Here is a 20,193-nt window from a genome sequence, read left to right as displayed (position 1 = left end):
CCTACACAACTTTTATTTTGGAATTGAACTATGATTAAATTGCATCTAACTCTGGACTCCAGTTTAATTATACTCAGTGCTTCTTAAGGCTTCATTTTTCCAAACTTTAGGGAAAAAAAGTGCTTAAACTCTTCCCCAGACACTCCTGAATGGACCCAGGAGAACAAGTGAATTCCAATTCCAAGCTTGACGAGACTGGACAGATTACAGAGTTGAGAAGACTAGGTTGGAAAGAAATACCAGCCATAGCATGAGCTTGGCAACCAAGGCACTGAGTCAGCTGCAGGAGGTGGGGATTGTGTTTGGGAGGCACACATACACACACACACACACAAACAGGCCAGCACATCAGGGTCGAGCTGTATAGCAGAAGTCGGGAATGGATTGTGACGCGTGGAGCTTGGTAAGAAACCGTTGCCTTTGATGACGCCAGGACACCCACAGATGACAAGAAGCAGTCAAGCCTCGAGTGACTCTCCCTTCCATTTGGGAAATCCATGGTGCCCAGAAGATCAGCACAGGGTCACAGTCACCAGTTCTGAATTCGATGACTAGATATAACAACACTGATCTCAGTACAGAAGCCACACTGGCATGTGGATCTCAACATCTGCCAAAGTGGACATCTCATCCCTGCATCCCAGTGAACCCTCTCCCCCTCTGTGGATGTGCTTGTTACTCTTCTCATTCACCCCGGAAAGCACTCAAGTTCATAACTTAAATGTCAATCAGTTCACATCCTTCTCCCCAAGAAACTCCTCGAAAGCCTTCCTTTTGCATTTATAGTAAAATCCATGACTTCAAAGGATGTTCACATTCAGATCCCTGATCTACTTTCGCCCCTCATATTATCCATGAGACCTCTTACTACCTTATGGACAACCAAGCCGTCACACAGTTAGATGCACTAACATCTCATCTTGGTTCTTTGACTTAGTTCCCTTTGCACAGAATGCACTAGACCCTACTCTTAAGGCAAGTCATGTTCTTCCCTCAGATTTTAGCATAAATGTCTCCTTGTCAGAGGGGTCTTACTGAAGGTCTTACTTAAAACACTTCCCCTCTTTTATCCCCTCAGCTCACTTTGTTCTTTGTAGTAGAATATTTACTACTATATGTTGACTTGCTGAATGTCTCCCTGTTCATTAGATTATGAACTCCATTAAGGGTAAAAATTATGGCATTTTGATTCACCATTATATTCCCAGTATTTGGCATGTGGGATATTAACATTAGCAATATTTACCAGAGGAATGCATAAGTACATGTAGAAGTGAATAAATGAATAAGTGAATGAATTAATAGACAAAGGAAGAAATTTTCTCATTAACATCTGGCTTTTTAGTGCATGAACACCAGCCATCAGCAACAATAGTAAGGTTCAGGCAATCAACTTCTTTCTACAGTGTGTGAAACTACAAAATGTTGTTAACAGTCCTACTTCAGTAAGTAAAATGTCATGACAACATCTGTCCCTGGATTTTGATGTTTTTGAGACTTGATTTAGGTTTTTTTTCATATTGTTCTAAATTTTAAATTACGGTTGTGAGTATAGTTAATGCATGTATATCTTAATTGATGTAGAAACTTACTTCTATTTTCCACGTTGTGTCCAACCAATAAAGAATAATTCATTTGTTTACTCCAGACTGAATGTGATTCAAATTTCACAACTTACTAAATTTCACTACTCCTTTCAGAATTAAGAAAACTTAATTGTTCTCTTTATCCTAGGAAATTACTTGAGAATTTCAACTTTAGTCTGAGTTTATTATTAAGAAGCAAGAAAAGATATGTTTGGACAGTAGATTCCACACTGGTTCTTGTTTTTAAAACTAGTTTGTTTTCACATTAAATTTATATGAAAGTCCTAAAGAAATGAATGTGGAAATGAGGCCAGTGTTTTGCTCTGGTATCAATAATATTTGTTGGGATAGTTGTTGTAAAGCATGCTAAAATCCGTAGTCTGAGGAGGAAAACAATATATCAACTATTTTTCATTCCAATATAAATTTTCTTTAAAGTCACAAGTTATCTTGACTTTTGCACATGCTAAGTCATGTCCAGTATATAATAGGGACTTAATCGATGTTAAATAATGGAAAAGAGTCTTAAATCAAAATTCAAACACTGATGTAGCCAGTCCTTACTCTTCATGGTCCCAGTACACATGGATCTCAGTTTCCCATGGTTTAGTTATGTAACACCCGTTCCCAAATGATGTGGCTCAAATTTCAGTTACCAGGGCATATTAACTGTGAATAATTGCACAGAGTAACACACTGCTGCTAGCTCTTCACTTCACAAATCACTATGTAAATAACAGATGCAAATCATGTTCACGAGTGGCCAATCATAGGTCAGTGTTTGGTCACATGCATCTACTTTTCTGTCCACACACAGACAGGAAAATGTGTAGCAGTGTTACCTCCTGGCCTCCCAGGACATGTGACATTTGACAAAACAAATAATCAAAAGAGAGCCTTAGACAACAAAGATGAAATTTCAGTAAAAGAATGAAATATGATCACCCTGGCAGTGAAATGTGCACAGATGGAAGTGTGGATGAATATTACAGAAGGGTAGGGCGTGTACGGCTGTGCATCCAGAGGGGCTTAATAAGGGTGAACTTAGCAACATAAGAGAAAAGGATGCGAGGGATGATAGGAAAGATAAAGATGTCCTAGAGGAAGTGACACCGGCAAAAAATTCATGTTGAAGGGATTCTCGGAGATAGTCATGACTTTGAAAATGCAAAGGATAAAATGTTGGAAGCTGATCCAAACTTAGAAAAGAACACGACAATTCACTAAGACTTCTAAGATGCCCACTCTGCATCTTACGTATAAGCTACATTATGTTATGGGATGAAGGCCAGCACTGTTTAAACGACAGTTGAAGATTTTTTATAGTGCTATACAACACTTTAATTCTCAATGATTTTAGTGCTTTAAATTACAGTGTTATAAATAAATATTAATTTCACTATTTGTTTTCATTTCCCCATACATTTATAACTATTAGAAAGAGGTTTTAATGTTTTGGAGAAAAACTTTATAATCATAGAAAAAATTTTACTTTTCCCACTGATTATTAAGATCACTTTGTACAATTTCTGTTTGTCTTATTCACAGTCCAAGACTATTGTGGAAAGCAGGGACTGCCAGTACTAATTTCTTTACTTCATCTGAGTGATCAAGAATCAAGTTCAGTATATTTTATCAGGTAACAGGTACTGGGTGATTTCCAAATTATCACTAATCACACTTACAGAAAAACAGTCTATAGTTTTGATATGTTTTGGAAGTTATGAATGATCTAAAATTAAAGACAATTACTAATAAAAATTTTTTAACATGGGCAGTAACCGATCAACATTTCAGGACTGATAAAACCTATAGAGTTTGGTCACATATAATTGGAAAATATATCATATTTCAACACTGCAGAAAAAGTAATTTAGGAAGCATAATTTAAGGTTTGAAAGACATATGCAAAAGCTCTAACTTATTATTTTGAAAAAAAAAAAAAAGCTCATCTACATGTTTGCCTGTCCCTAGAAAGATGTCATGATTTTGGAGAGAAATGTTATAAATTATTATCATAGCTCCTCCGGTCATAAATAAATTAATTGTGCTAGGATTTGCTCCAATTATAGGAGCAAAGGGCTAAATTAATAACACATTTCAGTGTTAAAGAAGTACAAGTGGTGGCTTATATTAGCCTTTATATTAGCCTAAACTGAACCACAATCTGGTAAGCAGAGGAGAAACATTCTGTACCAGTCAGAGCCAAGGCTGGAAACAGAACAGAACTAATATGGTTTAAGAGATGTTAATGAAGGGTTTGAATAGAATTAGAAGAACCAACAAGGTTTGTTGAAGCAGCCAGAGATTAGCAAAGTGAGAAGCCTTTCTTACCCTTGACCTAAAGGCTTAAATAAAAGAGGACTTTAACAGCCCAGTGAAGGGATACAGGTTCCTGGGCTAGAGCCATGGTCCCAGACTATCCAGCCACTGCCCAAAATGTGGCCTAAAGAAGGAAGAGAAAAGAGCAAGAAACACCCTGAATCTCCTACTCCCCCTGTCTGCAATCTCCCACCAGTGGATCCCATTGGCCAAAACCTACTGGCAGCAGCCAATCAAGAGAACCCATGATAAAATTAACTTCCCGTGGCCCTGAGAAGAGAAAAAAGTTTAGTTCCAGGGCTATGTCAAACAGAATAACCATCAGAATAGCCAGCATCATAATAAAACCTTATCAATACACTTCCGTCCCACTAAATTCTGTTTCAGAAGCAGGATCTCAGGATTTGAAAGTAAGCAGAAGTTTAGTAAACTCTACTTGAATTCTGGGGAAAAAATATGTTTTATTACATATTTTTATTGTTTTATTACAATAATGTTAAAATCTCAAGGAGGTGTGATCCCCATTTTTCGATTTAATTTTGTTTAATCTGCATTTCCCACTTCATTTAAGCTATGTTTCACATACCTTTATTTTGAGAAGCTTGTAGGCACCAACGTGGAGTGGTCAAATATACATACAAAATGGTTGAAATGTAGCACGGCGTTACAGAAAGGAGTGGGTTCCATGTTGCCTGCCCATTAAGAGGTGGTCAGGGGCTGTCCTTCCGTGTGATTATTACAGGTGAACAGGCACCTGCCATCTCCAGAGAGATGAGGCAGTCTGTTCAGAGGTCAGGAAGCAGGAAGCAGCATGGTGCTTTCTTAAACCAGCAAGCAGTTCCATATACTGGACACAATAAGAACGTGACGTGATACACACTTGAAGAAGAACACCCTTCTGCAAAGGATGCTGCCTTTTGTGTCTTGAAAGTAACATTGGATTTTATATTTTCAGAAAAATGGAGAAACACGAAAGAGTGAGAACTAGGGGAGAACTAATTACTTTGAAATCGTGCTCTGCTGGCCAGATAGATTCTGGCTTCTGTTCAAATGTTGGAGCCATTTAATTCAGGATTAAACTGTTTTTCACTCTGGGGGGAAAACATGAAAAAAAAACCCTAGAAATGGTGATTATGTTGTTTCTATAATAATAAATAATGGCTACTAAAATGTTTTACAATGACAGGGTCAAATATTTGATTAAGAACTATAAGGAGGGAGCTATAAATGTTGCACCAGACCACGTATTTGGCAGTGGCTATAGCATCAGTCTTTAGGTATCCAGACAAAATACGTAAAACGGTATGGACAAGCATGGTTGCCACTTGAAGCTCCATATTTGTGTGAATCTGGGAGTTCTGACACATCACGATGCAAAGACATAGAAGAGAAATCGTGTGGATAATCGACCTGATATGCAGCGTCAGCTCTCTGGCTCAAGGCACGTGAGAATGAATTCTGAGGTGGTAGAAGGAGGAAGGCAGAAATCATTTTACATAAGGCTGAACGTATCAGCTTTGGTGCCCCGAGCAGAGAATCTAGTCACAATGGTTAGTACAAGCAGTTGTGAGCCGTTCAAATTGCTTACTAGTTTGCTTTGACTCAGAATGGTTGAGATGCCAGACACTTCCTGGTAGAATGTAGAACAGAATCCAAAGACTCTGGAGATCCTGTCCTCTTCAAAGACCTACATACCCTTCCCTTCATCCAGATTTTATTTATTTTTTAATGGTGATGGGTATATTGTCATCTTTGAAAAATAATTTTGTGGAAATTTCCTAGAGACCAAGGGTGCTGATGGTAGGTGCTGTGGCTGATTTCAACAAGAGTGAGAGGTGTTGTTCCTGCTGGGCAGTGGTGGTGAAACCTTAACTCCAAGAAGGAGAGGTAACCAGGATAGGCAGCAGGAAGAGCTTGCCCACTAGAGGGTCTGATTGGCAAAGACTCACTGATTAGAGCATCCCTAGGGTTGAACGAGATGAGGCATCCACAAAAACCTTCTTTGTGGTATATATTGGGGGAAAATTTATGCAGTAAATGAGCCTGGGATGAGATATCAAAATAGAGAATTGTTGACCCCTCACTCCCTTTCCTCACGTAGCCAATTCACAAGATGCAGCTCTGTGAGTCAAGTGCCTTCAGGAAAGGCTCTGTGAAAATATTCAAAGTACATATTCTGAAATTTCCCCCAAAGAGACTGGCTTTTGTTACTAGGCAGTTATGCACTGGGGGAAGGAAAATACCTAGATGTTGTTTCAGATATTATTGGCCCTGGAATCTGAGGTTGTTTCAATTCCTAGGGATTCAGATGCCTTCATAAGCTCTCACTCAGGCAGGGAACTTTCTTCCTTGGGGTCATTTAATGGTGGACTTTTGATTTGAGCTCATGTTAAACTAAGCTCATTGGGTCCTCAAACCCATTTCTTAGCCCAATCCTCAGTTCTCATATGTGTAGTAGAAATAGAGATTTTCAGCAACTGGCAGAATCCTCAAGTTGTTCTCTGACCAGTAGATATCTTGTTAGAAAGACTAAGGAACTCCTACTCTTCACCTAAATATTAACCCAAAGCCATTCTATGAAGCTAGAACAGTCACAGCGATGAGGGACACCATCAAAGACTTGAAAAACGTGTGGGTAAGGATTCCCATCACATCACCGTCTAATTCTCCAGTTTAACAAGCACCAAAGACAGATGAGCTTGGAAACTGGCGATGGATTATGGACTATTTTCAACTTAGTCAGGTGGTGACAACAATTGCCATTGCTATTCCAGATGCTGGCCTTAAATGTAGTAAAACAGGAGTCGAGTAAGGATTATCCAGTGAGTCAGAGAGGAAGATTTAGGAGAAAAGAACAGAAGAGACAGGGAAAGAGGGCAAGAACCTCCTACACTGTCTGGCCAAGTTTATCCACAATAAGTAGAGGAGGATGCTTTCTACTGGAGGGGTGGGGTGATATTAGTCCAGGAAGAATGGACACAACAAGATAGAAGGAGGTAAGTGACTTCATTAGAACCTCTACCCCAAATGTGCAATGTTTCATATATTTCAAATATTTTCTCTTCCCTCTCCTTTTGTGAATTCAATTCCATGTAGGTAAAACTGCTTGTTATTGACCTATAGATTATTGAGGCTCTGCTCATTATTTTCTTAGCCTTTTTTTTTCTCACTGAGTTTCAATTTGAATAATCACTATTGTACTGCACAGTGACTGTTGGGGTCTTTTCTTTTACAGAGTCAACTGCAGCTAAGCCCACCTGGTGAGGCTTTCATTTCTGTTACTATGTTTTCAGTTTGAGAATTTGCATTTGGTCCATTGTTATAGCTTCCATGGTTGTACTTAAATTCCTCATCTTTTCACTTGAGATATATGTGTGTGTGTATGTGTGTGTGTGCATGTGTGTGTATTTCGGGTTGGCTAAAAAGTGCCTTTTGTTTTTAAGTAAAAATAAAGGGCACATTTTTCATTTTCACAGAGAACTTTATTGAATAACCTATTCACCCTTTTGTTCTACTACCTTCTGCCATTTTTCGGGCAAATTCATAATTCCATCTTCCAAAACTTTTTATCTTTTTGAGCAAAGAACTGTTCCAGGTGCATTTTACAGTCTTCCAGGGAATTGAAATTTTTTTCCATTAAGAGAATTTTGTAAAGACTGAAATAAATGGAAATCCGAAGGCGCAATGTCTAGTGAATACAGCAGATGAATCAGAACTTCCCAGCCAAGCTGTAACAGCTTTTGCCTTGTCATCAAAGAAACATGTGGTCTTGCATTATCTTCATAGAAGATTATGCATTTTCTGTTGACTAATTCCAGACACTTTTCGTTGAGTGCCACTTTCAATTGGTCTAACTGGGAGCAGTACTTGTTGGAATTAATCGTTTCGTTTTCCAGAAGGAGCTCATAATAGAGGACTCCCTTCCAATCCCACCATATACACAACATCACCTTCTTTAGATGAAGACCGGCCTTTGGTGTGCTTGGCGGTGGTTCATTTCACTTGCCCTATGATCTCTTCCGTTCTACATTACTGTACACTATCCACTTTTCATCACCCGTCACAATTTGTTTGAAAAACGGAACGTTTGCATTACGTTTAAGTAGAGAATCGCATGTGGAAATACGGTCAAGAAGGTTTTTTCACTTAATTTATGTGGAAGCCAAACATCACAGGGATTAACATAACCAAGCTGGTGCAAATGATTTTCAATGATTGATTGGGATATTTTGAGTATGTCGGCTAACCTCCCGCATGGTATAACGTTGATTGTTCTCAACTAATGTCTCGATTGGATCGCTATCAACTTTAACTTGTCTACCCTACACTGGAGCATCGTCCAGTGAGAAATCTCCAGCATGAACCTTCTCAAACCATTTTTGACATGTTCAATCTGTCATGGCACCTTCTCCAGACACTGCACAAATCTTGTTTTTTTTTCATTTCAGTTGCATTTTTACCTTTCTTAAAATCATAAAGCATAATATGCTGAAAATGTTGTTTTTTTCTTCCATCTTCATTATTAAAATGGCTACACAAAAATTCACCAATTTTGATAAGTTTTTTTTTAATGCACGCTGATATGACAGCTGTCACAATACAGTCTAACAAAATTTTTTCGAATGAAGCTAAACACAACTAAGCACTACTAGAGCCATCTTACGGAAAAAAAACAAAAGAACATTTTGGCCCACCCAATATATACACACACACACATATATACATAATGATGTAATTATATAATATATATAAGCTTCTTTATGTTTTAAACATATCTTAATAAATGTTTTAAAGCCATTGCCTGCTAGAGGCTCACCTTTTACTCCTTCTTCTCATGTCCAGTAATTTACAAGGTTTAGATTGTTAGGAGCCTATTTTTATTTTCCTTTCAAGATGACAGGTGTGTTGGCTTTGGTTCTGGAAGGCAGTTGCTAAGCTGGCAGATGAACTTGGTCCTTGCTTGTTAGTTTCTAGAGTATACATCACTCCTGGTCCAGAGCCTACTTCCCTCTCATCAGTGACTATCCTGAGGTCGCAGTTAAATGTCTGAGTTGTTCACTGTGTTCTCTCTACTCTGGGTCTTTGGAAAATCTCACATTTCCTGACATGTGAGGTGTCTAACTCTGTTCAGCTCACAGCTCCCTTGCTGGTTGTCTTTCTGCAGACCTCACATCATCTCCCCTAGCCGTGCACAGTTAACATCTGGATTGAAATACTGAGGGAAGTTCCTAGGCAGATTTCTAGATCACTTGCTCTGAATGACTTTCTTCCATGTGGTATTGCACCCTACACTTTCCATCTATCTCAACAGCCTGCTTTTTCTTGTTTTGTTGAGATATTGTCTAAATATTCTGCAAAATACAGACAGAATTATTAAGGCAAATCTGCAGTACAAGTATATAATTTTGATAAAGAAAATTATAAAGGATATAAGGAAAATTATACATTGATAAAGAAATGGTATAAAAAATAAGAAATTAATTAAAATATACAAATTATATATATATATATATAGAAGTATAGTTGAGTTACAATATTGTGTTAGTTTCAGGTGTACAGCACAGTGATTCAGTTATACATATATATCTATATATTCTATATACAAATATAGACAAAGAAGGAAATATGGGTAGCTGATGAGGTTTCTGGAGTGTTTGTTACATGGTAGGTAAAGAGCCAGAGCATTGACAGTCTGGTGAGGCATTAAAGTTATATCAGTAGCTCTGCCAGTTATCCATAGGGATGACTTTTCTCCCTGTAAATGCCATAGAAATAGTTGAATATAGTTACAAATGAATGTATTAATTTTTGGCAACAAACTATTAAAAGAATAAATATAGACATCTTTTTATGTACTTATAATATCTCAGAACATTCAACCAGACTTGTGTAATAAGCCAGACTAGTGGCATCAGTTTAAAAGGTATCATTGAATATTGATTTAGACTCAGGATTTTAAGATTAAATTGTGTTAAATGTATATTTAATATCAAAACATTTAAGAAAACATAAGGTTCACTGCATTATAGGCTCTTTTGTTGCATTTTTCAAAAAATATTCAGTGCTTATAGATTTTATTTACAGTTCTGTTGGTTACACAATTGAGATACTTTAAAAGGAAGTAGAATATGATAACCATAAATTGTGCTTTGTCACCTACAAATTAGCACTAGCCATGTATCTCTATAAGGATTAAATTATGAGCTGCTGTAGAGCTGCTGACCTTCAACACCCCCTGAAAGGAGCTAAGGGTGGAGAGCAGAAATGAGGCACTCTGTGCTCTGGGAAAAACTGGCAGAACAGGTCTTCAGATAGTTAGATATTTTCAGGAGACAATTTTATGAGTCCAATTCTTGCATCTCCTCATATCTAGAAAAGCACTAAAATCTTTCATGGTGACATCTGCTCCTTGTGAAAAGCAGTGACCTTCACAAGACTAGCAGAAACCTTCTGCAAAAAATATGTGCTTGATTGCATGTACTCCCCCTTCACTAAAATCACATATATACTGACCTTCCCCCCAACCACTTTGGAGCAGTTCCTCAGAGCTATGTGAAATGCTGTCTCCCAGACTATAGTCCTCATTTTGCCCCAAATAAAGCTTAACTCACAACTCTCACGTCATGCTTTTGTTTTTTCAGTTGACAGCTTAAAATGTTCAGATGAGTTTAAATAAAGTTTATAAATGAAACCAAACAATCAAGGCTGTACTTAAAACTATGCTTAAAATTAGCTAGATTTATAAATAGAATAAAATTTGAAAGCTGAACTTAAAAAGCTTAATACCTAATATCAAATTATATTCTAAAAAAGCATCAAATTGATACTGTTTAGTGCACAGAACCTGCCATCAAGGACACTTAAAATCTGATCAACACTGCTTATACAGCACTCTATGTACTTACAAATGTCGTAATTTTACATTTGTGTAATTAATTTCTGTCCCTCTTATTGACTATAAGCTTCATGAAGGCAAGACCAGGTCGGTGTTTGCTCTTATTCAGTCCCCAAGGGGAGTACTCAGAGTAGGCCTTCAAAATGTATTTTTAGATATGATGAATAAATTTTAACATCACTTTTCCAATGTGAATGAAAAATGTTGCCTGCCATATCAGTAAACAAAGGATGTTGCAGCCCAAGCCAGCAGCCACCCCCAGCTGTGCACCCTGAAGGAATTCAGGATGGAGAAAAGCAGGATACTGGCCCTAGAGAGCTGAGGTGCATATCAAAGGAATGATTTTGATTAGCCCAGACTCTTGCATCTTCCCATACATAGAAAAGCGCTAAATTCATTAACTAGAGATGTTTGGTTTTCTTTAATTAACAGTAATATTTTGATGTTCCAATGACCTGGTTTTTGTTGCAGAACTCCTATGTATCCTGGCTCCTCCCTGATCTCTTCAGAGAAGTCCCTCAGAGCTCTCTGAGATGCTGTGTCCCGGGCTTGAAGTCTTCAGCAAGTCCACCAAATACAACACAGTTCTCAACTTTTAGGTTGTGTCTTTTTTTCAATCGACATAATTATACAAGTCTGAATCATCTTTATATTTAAGTAAACATTGATATAAGTGTAAAAGTAATGCAGATGTTCCATTTAATTTTCAGGTAAAATATAGAACATAAAAACTTTGAGCCTTACATCAAGGCAGCTTCAGGTACTTTCTTCTAATACTAGAGTATCTGACACTTACCTCTTCCCCTGTCTGCTTCTGTGGGAAAGGGCAAAGGTCCTAAAGCAGAACCATGGTTGATGTCGGTAAGGACTTTCTGGAGGAGTAGAGGCCAGAGGAAGGCTGCAGGGGGCTGGCTGCAGTTTATCAAAGAGGGTGGCTGTGATGGGAAGATACTGAGAATAGGGGTGTAGACATTAGTGAGATTGCTTTTTTTATGGGCTATTTTTTTAAAAAATGATGGTGATTGGTCCTATTTACATTCTTATAGATAAAGAGATGGACCAGGCAAAAAGGAAATGTTAATGTTGTGTTACCTCCACGGAGTGGCTGGCCTGGTGTGTGTTCTGGAGGACTTAACCTTGGATATGAGGAGAGGGAATGTTTCCTCTAAAACAAGAGGAAAAGATGGGAGTGGATGCAAATATATGTAAATGTACACAGGTGACACAGGGGATACTGGGGCAATGCAATTTCAGGCTATCTTACTGCCCCTTCCTCTTTCTCAAATCCTCCTAACTCATTCAATGTTGCCTGAAATTCTGTTTTTTAGATATAAGACTGTGACTTCGCTTCTCAAGGTTTGAAATGAGATTTTTCTTAGTCATTTTTATCTTAGCTTGAATATTTTTTAGAAATATTCCTACTAGAATTTTTGAACATGACTGGCTTAACTAATGAGCATCAGAACCACATGTAGTGGGGAACAACTTATTTCTAGAATATCTATAAGAGTTTATCCTAGAAAAATTGGAAGGTAGCATAGAGACAGTTGAAGGACATCAACTGAGACCAAGCAGTGTCTCTTTCAGCTGACCCGTGTTTTCCAGAGTGCCTCCCTTATACCGGTTCTCAATGAATATTTGTTCCATTATGGAGATAGGAAACAGTTCCTTGACAGTTTTATGAGGTAGACAAGAAGGCTGTGAAAGGTGATATATGCAAAAAGTGTGGAGTCAAATGTATAGTAAAAAGAAATATGCAGAAAGCAAAGAGCAAATGTGTAATACAAAGAAAGAGCAAAAGAGGTAGAAAAGGATAGAAACCACAAAGACAATTTCTGTTTTACCCATACTCCTCAGCAATAATACCTAAGAACTCTTAACAAGTGCTCCATCCACTTTATACCTCCTTATTTACAGATTCCACGATGGAGCTGGGAACCCTGGGGCACGTTCGTCACAAGGCCATGACTGGTACTTGAGTTTCCACTTGGCTCTGAGCCATTGATTTGGGCTGTCCCCCTCAGGACACACAGGTGATTTCTAGGCAAACCTAGCCAACAGTTGACTACTTTACTGGTCATCAATCTTCCGTTTTAAGTATAAGGGTCTGAAAGTAAATACTAATCACCTGTTCCTGGAAAGACGAAAACATCAAAGGTTCACAGAGAGTGGGCTGGAATGACAGAGGGAAACATTAGGAAAATGACTCTGCAGGATGAACCCCCAAGGAACCTAACACATGATGCTCTTTTCATAAGACTCAGGTTCTATATCTTGTTCTTACCCAAACTCATCACTCTCTATAATACAATGGTAGGTAACACTCCCAATCCTCACTGTTGGTAAATAGACTTATGTTAACATAAACCCATTGGGAAATTTTAAATCACGAGCAACGTGATAAAATCCTGTATTTTAAAAATGGAATATTTCCCCTTTCACGTAAACCCAAGGAAGGCAAAGCATGTTTCTGTCTTATTCACAGATGTAGCCTCAGCGTCTAGCATAGTACCTGACTCAGGAGAAATTGTCAGTAAATATTTGATGAATAAATGAATGAATAAGCTATATTTCATAAAATCTAATCAGTCAACCTCATAAGCCAGCAACTGTGCTAAGCACTAAAAGGAATACAAAAAATGTGCATCCTGTCTCCTTTATGGTGTACTAGGAAGAACATAAGAATTATGGAGATGGGAGATATGAAGCTGGAGACCCTGGCATTTAACAAGACTCTTAACATACTTGAGACTCTGCTCCTTGATCTGTGAAGTGGGGACCAGTATGCTGAGTCTGACGGACATCCCATGAATATTAAATGATGTATGTTACTATTTCCAAGAATTTTCCTCCAGGGGTAGATGGAATTATTTTCCCCAATTTTTTTACTCCCTCCTCTCCTTACAATAGCATCATGCATCCCTTTCCTGATACATTATTGGTGACTTGTTTTGGCCAAGGTGAAATTCCACTCCTGCTGCACAGGCAGTTAGCAGGAGCTTCTAGAAGCAGCACATTTCAGCTTTATCTCATGTTCTCTACCATGCCTCAAGCAAGGCCATTCCTGCAGCCTGATTTCCAGAATAAAAAGGAGGCAGAGCAGTCCTGATCCTGACTCACAGCCAGAAGCAAAGACGCAGCAGCCTACCTGCAGCTGCTGTGTCTAGTGTGAAAATAAATAGTTACTGTGGTGAAGCTCTGCGTTTTTGAGCTCATTTGTCAGGCAGCATGAGCTCCTGAAATCTGACTAATGGGGTCCTTCAACCACAAAGGTGAGGAAATGTGTGCCCCTCCCTCTCCAGGGCATAATTTACACTGGACAGTTGAGGCCCAGAAGTCCTTTAAAGTCTTGTGCTCTCAAATAGTTAGTCCATGATATTTGCTTTTGTTAAGATATAAACAGTGTTTCAAAATCACAGTAATGTCATGGTCCCTTCTAGGGAGGTTTCCAAATATGTGTACAAGTGGAACATCACAGCTCTTGTGAGATTCACAACTCAGTGAAACTGTGGTGTATGGAAGATTGTTTTTTGTTTTTCCTAAAATAGAATAAATCTGTACTTACAACTTTTTAAAATGTAAAAATAAACATTATGTAATGTGAAACTTAGGAGATAGCTTGATTTTAAAAGTAGGTATGCAGAAAAAAACATAACTTACGTATATAAGCCGGGCTGAACAGGGCTAGCTGGCAGGCATGTATATACGTGCATGCTAACAAGGATGCATGTTAGCGTAAATTATTCGGTGGCGACCTTTTTCTTATTCTTAGGATTTGTCATCATGTCATCTCCATAGAAAAGTAGAGTTTCAACCGTTTTTCATTAGAAATAAACTATTTTCAGGTATCAATAACAAATGAGCCCTGGGTATTCCCAGAGCTTGGAGTCAGCCGAGGCTTTGTGGAAGCCTGATTCTGCTTTGTTGTTTGACACTTTTTTTCTTTTTAGCATTTTGACAATGGACAGTTTTCTTTTCTTTTCTTTTTTTCTGGTTTAAAAGTTTTATTGAGGTATAATTGACACACAATAACTGCACACATTTAAGTGTACAATTTGAGGTTTTCACATGTATATATACCCATTAAACCATAACCAAAACCAATAAAATAAGCACCCATTTCCCCCCAAGTGTTCTCATGCCCCTTTACTATCTCCCTCTAGATACTATCCACTCCTTCCACCCCTACCATCCTCAGGCAATCCCTAATTTGGTTTCTATCATTAAAGATTTGAGGGTATTTTCCAGAATTTTGTAGTAAATGAAATCATAGGGCATGTATTCTTTTTCGGTTTGATTTTTGTCATTCAACAAAGTTATTTTAGGATTCACGCATGTTTTTATGTGTATAAGTACTTCATTTCTTTTTTATTGCTGTATAGTATTCTTTTTCAAAAATATTTTTATACAATTTTTAAAGGTTAATTTCCATTTATAGTTATTACAGAATATTGGCATTATTCCCCAAGCTGTACATACATCCTTGAGACTATCTTACATCCAATAGTTGGTGCCTCCCGCTCCCCCACCCTTATAATCCCCTTCCCCGCTTCCCTCTCCCTGCTGGTAACCACTAGTTTGTTCTTTATATCTGTGAGTATACTTCTTTTTTGTTATAATCACTAGTTTGTAGTATTTTTTAGATTCCACATGTAAGTGATATCATATAGTATTTGTCTTTTCTCTGTCTGACTTATGTCACTTAGCATAATACCATCCAGATCCATCTGTGTTGCTGCAAATGGCAAAATTTCATTCATTTATGACTGAGTAGTATTCTATTGTATATCACATCTTCTTTATCCATTCATCAGTTGCTGGACACTCAGGTTGATTCCATATCTTGGCTGTTGTAAATAATGTTGCTATGAACATTCTTTTTGAATTAGTATTTTTATTTTTATCTTTTTGTCTATATACCCAGGGATGGAACTGCTGAGTCATACACTGGTTCTATTTTTAGTTTTTTGAGAAACCTCCATACTGTTTTCCACAGTGGCTGCACCAACTCACATTCCCACCAACAGTGTATGAGAGTTCCCTTTTCTCTACATCCTGGTCAACATTTGTTATTTGTGTTCTTTTTGAGAACAGTCATTCTAACAGATGTGAGGTGATATCTCATTTTGGTTTTGATTTGCATTTCCTTAATGATTAGCGATGTTGAGCATCTTTTCATGTGTCTGTTGGCCCTCTGCATTTCCTCTTGGAAAAATGTCTATTCAGTTCTTCTGCCCATTTTTTAATTGGGTTGTTTTTTTTTTTTGACATTGAGTTGTATGAGCTGTTTATATATGTTGGATATTAATCCCTTATCAGTCATATCATTTGCAAATATTTTCTCCCAGTCAGTAGGCTGTCTTCTTGTTTTGTTGATGGTCTCCTTTGTTGTGCAAAAGCTTTCAAGTTTAATTATGTCCCATTGTTTATTTTTGCTTTTATTTCCTTTACCTTGGGAGACAGATCCAAAAAAAACATTGCTGCCATTTATATTACAGAGTGTCTGCATGTTTTCCTCTAGGAGTTTTATAGTATCTGGGCTTACATTTAGGTATTTAATCTATTTTAAGTTGATAGCAATACAATATTACTTCAGGAAACAAGAAAAATCTCAAATAAACAACCTAAACTTATGCCTAAAGGAACTAGAGGAAGAAGAACAAACAGAACCCAAAGTTAGTGGAAGGTAAGAAATCATAAAGATCAGAGCAGAAATAAATTAAATAGAGACTTATAAAAAAAAGAAAAGATCAAGGAAATTAAAAACTTGTTCCTTGAAAAGGTAAACAAAACTGATAAACCTTTAGACAGATTCATAGAAAAAAGGGGGAGAGGGTCCAAATTAATAAAATCAGAAATGAAAAAGGAGAACTTATACCCAAGACCACAGAAACACAAAGAACCATAAGAGACTACTCTGAGCAACTATATACCAATAAAATGGACAACCTAACAGAAATGAACAAATTCTTAGAAAGGTACAATCTCCCAAGACTGAACCAGGAAGAAATAGAAAATATGAACAGAGCAATTACCAGTACTGAAATTGAATCAGTAATTTAAAAACACCAAACATACAAAAGTTCAGGATCATATATCTTCACAGGTGAGTCCTATCTAACATTTAGAGAAGAGTTAACACTTGTCCTTCTGAAACTTTTCCAAAAAAAATTGCAGAGGAAGGAACACTTCCAAACTCATTCTATGAGGCCACCATCACCCTGATACCAAAACCAAAGATATCACAAAAAAAGAAACTTACAGGCCAATATCACTGAGGAAAATAGATGCAAAAATCCTCAGCAGAATACTGGCAAACTGACTCCAACAGCACATTAAAAGGATCATACACCACGATCAAGTGGAGTTTATCCCAGGAATGCAAGAATTTTTCAATACCCACAAATCAATCAATGTGATACACCACATTAACAAATTGAAGAAAAAAAACCCCTATGATCATCTCAATAGATGCAGAAAAAACTTTTGACAAAATTCAACATTGATTTATGATTAAAAACTCTCCAGAAAGTGGGTATAGAGGGGAAATACCTCAACATAATAAAGGTTACATATGACAAACCCACAGCTAATATCATACTCAATGGTGAAAAGCTGAAAGTATTTCCTCTAAAATCAGGAACAAGACAAGAATGCCCACTCCCGCAACTTTTATTCAACGGTTTTGGAAGTCCTAACCATGGCAATCAGAGAAGAAAAAGAAATAAAAGGAATCCAACTTGGAAAGGAAGAAGTAAAACTGTCACTGTTTACAGATGACATGATATTATACATAGAAAATCCTAAAGACATCACCAGAAAACTACTAGAGCTCATCAATGAATTTGGTAATGTTGCAGGATATAAGATTACTATACAGAAATCTATTGCATTTCTATACACTAACAATGAAATATCAGAAAGAGAAATTAAGGAAAACAATCTCATATACCATCACATCAAAAAGAATACAATACCTAGGAATAAACCTACCTAAGGAGGCAATATACCTGTATTCAGAAAACTATAAGACACTGATGAAAGAAACTGAAGACAACATAAACAGATGGAAATACATGCCATGTTCTTGGATTGGAAGAACGAATACTATTAAAATGACCATATTACCTAAGCCAACCTACAGAATCTGCAATCCCTATCAAAATACCAAAGTAATTTTCCACAGAACTAGAAAAAATCATTTTAAAATTTGTAGGGAAACACAAAAGAACCTGAACAGCCAAAATAATCTTGAGAAAGAAGAATCATGCATCCTGACTTCAGACTATACTACAAAGCTACAGTAATCAAAACAGTATGGTATTTGCACAAAAACTATTAGATTGATGGAACAAGAGAGAAAGGTTGAAATAAACCTACATGCTTATGGACAATTAATCTACAACACAGGAAGCAAGAATATACAATGGAAAAAAGCCAATCTATTCAATAAGTAGTGCTGGAAAAACTGGACAGCTACATGTAAAAGAATGAAATGAGAACATTCTCTAACACCATACACAGTTTCCTTATCTAAGCCTCAGTGTTCTCATCTGTAAAAATGCAGCAACTCAAGCATACCCCATAGATTTGTTTTGAAGCTTAAAAAATTAACATGTTTCCCGAGACAATATTTTTGTATCACAGACACAGAGTGAATGATATTTTTTTCCCTTTCCTTAACATAAAAGCCCTGTATTTTGTGGTTCTTGTATCTATTTCTAAGTGTTCTCCTATATACTATCACATTTCACCTTCACAATAGCATTCTAAGTATAAAACGCATTATGGTTTTTTTTACAGATAAGGGAATTGAGACACAGAAGGACTAAATCTTGCTTTAGCTTTTATAGAACTTTTGAGAGGGGTCCTAGAGTATGATGATTAGAATGGCTATCATTTAAGAAGCTGCAATTGTGAATCACAGCATTCTAGATAACTCTAGTCAAAATCGTGAAAAGTTGCATTTATGGAAGACAGCTGGAATTTTTGGCCTGCCCTGTAATCTCAGAAAGTTCCTTCAATACCCCAAGATCCAATTTCTTCACTTGTGAAACATGAATAATCAAGAACAGCTATTTCATGGGTTAATTGTAAGGATTCAGTGGACACATGTTTGTGGAATATTTAACACAATGTCGGCTTCTAGGAAGCATTTAATAAAGTTACCTATCTTCATAAATATTGGCTACTTAAAATGAAAATATGAATCCTTATTTTTATTTGTATTTTGTTTTCCTGGCTTTTTTGACAAATCTGCTAGGTATGCATAAACATTTATCAGTTTGAAGTCATCTCTTTTTGTAAAATGTATTGAAGTATATGTAGGACAATGATGTTTGATGTAAGTTTTCTCTAGATGGTGAGATTATAGGTGATTTTTAGTTTATTCTATTGCTTATCAATATTTTATGTAATTCTGATAAATATGTATTAATTTTATGATAAAATAATTATTATATTGTACAAGAGATTTTCAATTAAGAAGGTTTGAAAACCAGAATACACTGCTATAGGGCTCAAAGGTGTGTAATACAAGGACAGATTTAAAATGCTCAAGACTAATTTCAACATATCATAAGGTCAGCAAATCCATTTTCCCAGATGATCCTCTTGAGAATTTCAAATGTTTGAGTGACCTTTTTTTAGAACTGCTTGAATTGTTGTTATTTTCACCCCTTAACATGGCTAATGGGTGACTATAACAGGGAAAGTATTAGCTTTGCCATTTTCTTGTTGTTTGTTTTGCTTTTATTTTTGTGGTCTCTTCAGGTCACTTTATTGCCAGAAATTTTTTTTTTTTTTGGTTGCTTGCCCAAGTTTTGAGCATTTGTGTTTTTAAAATTTGAAAATATAGTTCATAAATAAAGCCATTCAACCAGGGACAGAGAAGCTACATCACAGTGCACTTAAATCAGCAAATAGGTGGGGAAGCTCTTGTGACAACTTTCCTTCATGAAGTGCTCACCTTCCCTTGGAGGGAGAGCATCATAGATGGTGGAAGACAGGTTTACCTGGCAGAGGGTGAGGAACACTGACAATACAAACATCAGTGATGTTTCATACCTTTTTAACTTTTTAAATTAATATGTGTATGTATGTATAGCAATTGTATGTGTATATATATATACGTGTATATATATATATATATATATATATTTCTTACTGAAACAGTAGAAAATCATGCTTACACTTTCAGATGTGGGCATTTCACTTTGGAAACTATTGTGATGAATAATTATTGAGCAACTACTATGTTCCAGGCACTGTACTAGATACTAAGACACTCGGCAAGTCAGATGAAAAAGGCAGTTGGCAAGAAGAGAAGCAGAAGGAGATGAAAGAATATCAAAATGGGATGAAGCTAATTTAGACATTGTGGTCGAGAAA

The sequence above is a fragment of the Stenella coeruleoalba genome, assembly GCF_951394435.1.
Source record: "Stenella coeruleoalba genome assembly, chromosome: 1".
Classification (NCBI taxonomy): Eukaryota; Metazoa; Chordata; class Mammalia; order Artiodactyla; family Delphinidae; genus Stenella; species Stenella coeruleoalba.
Note: the sequence above shows the minus strand (reverse complement) of the source record.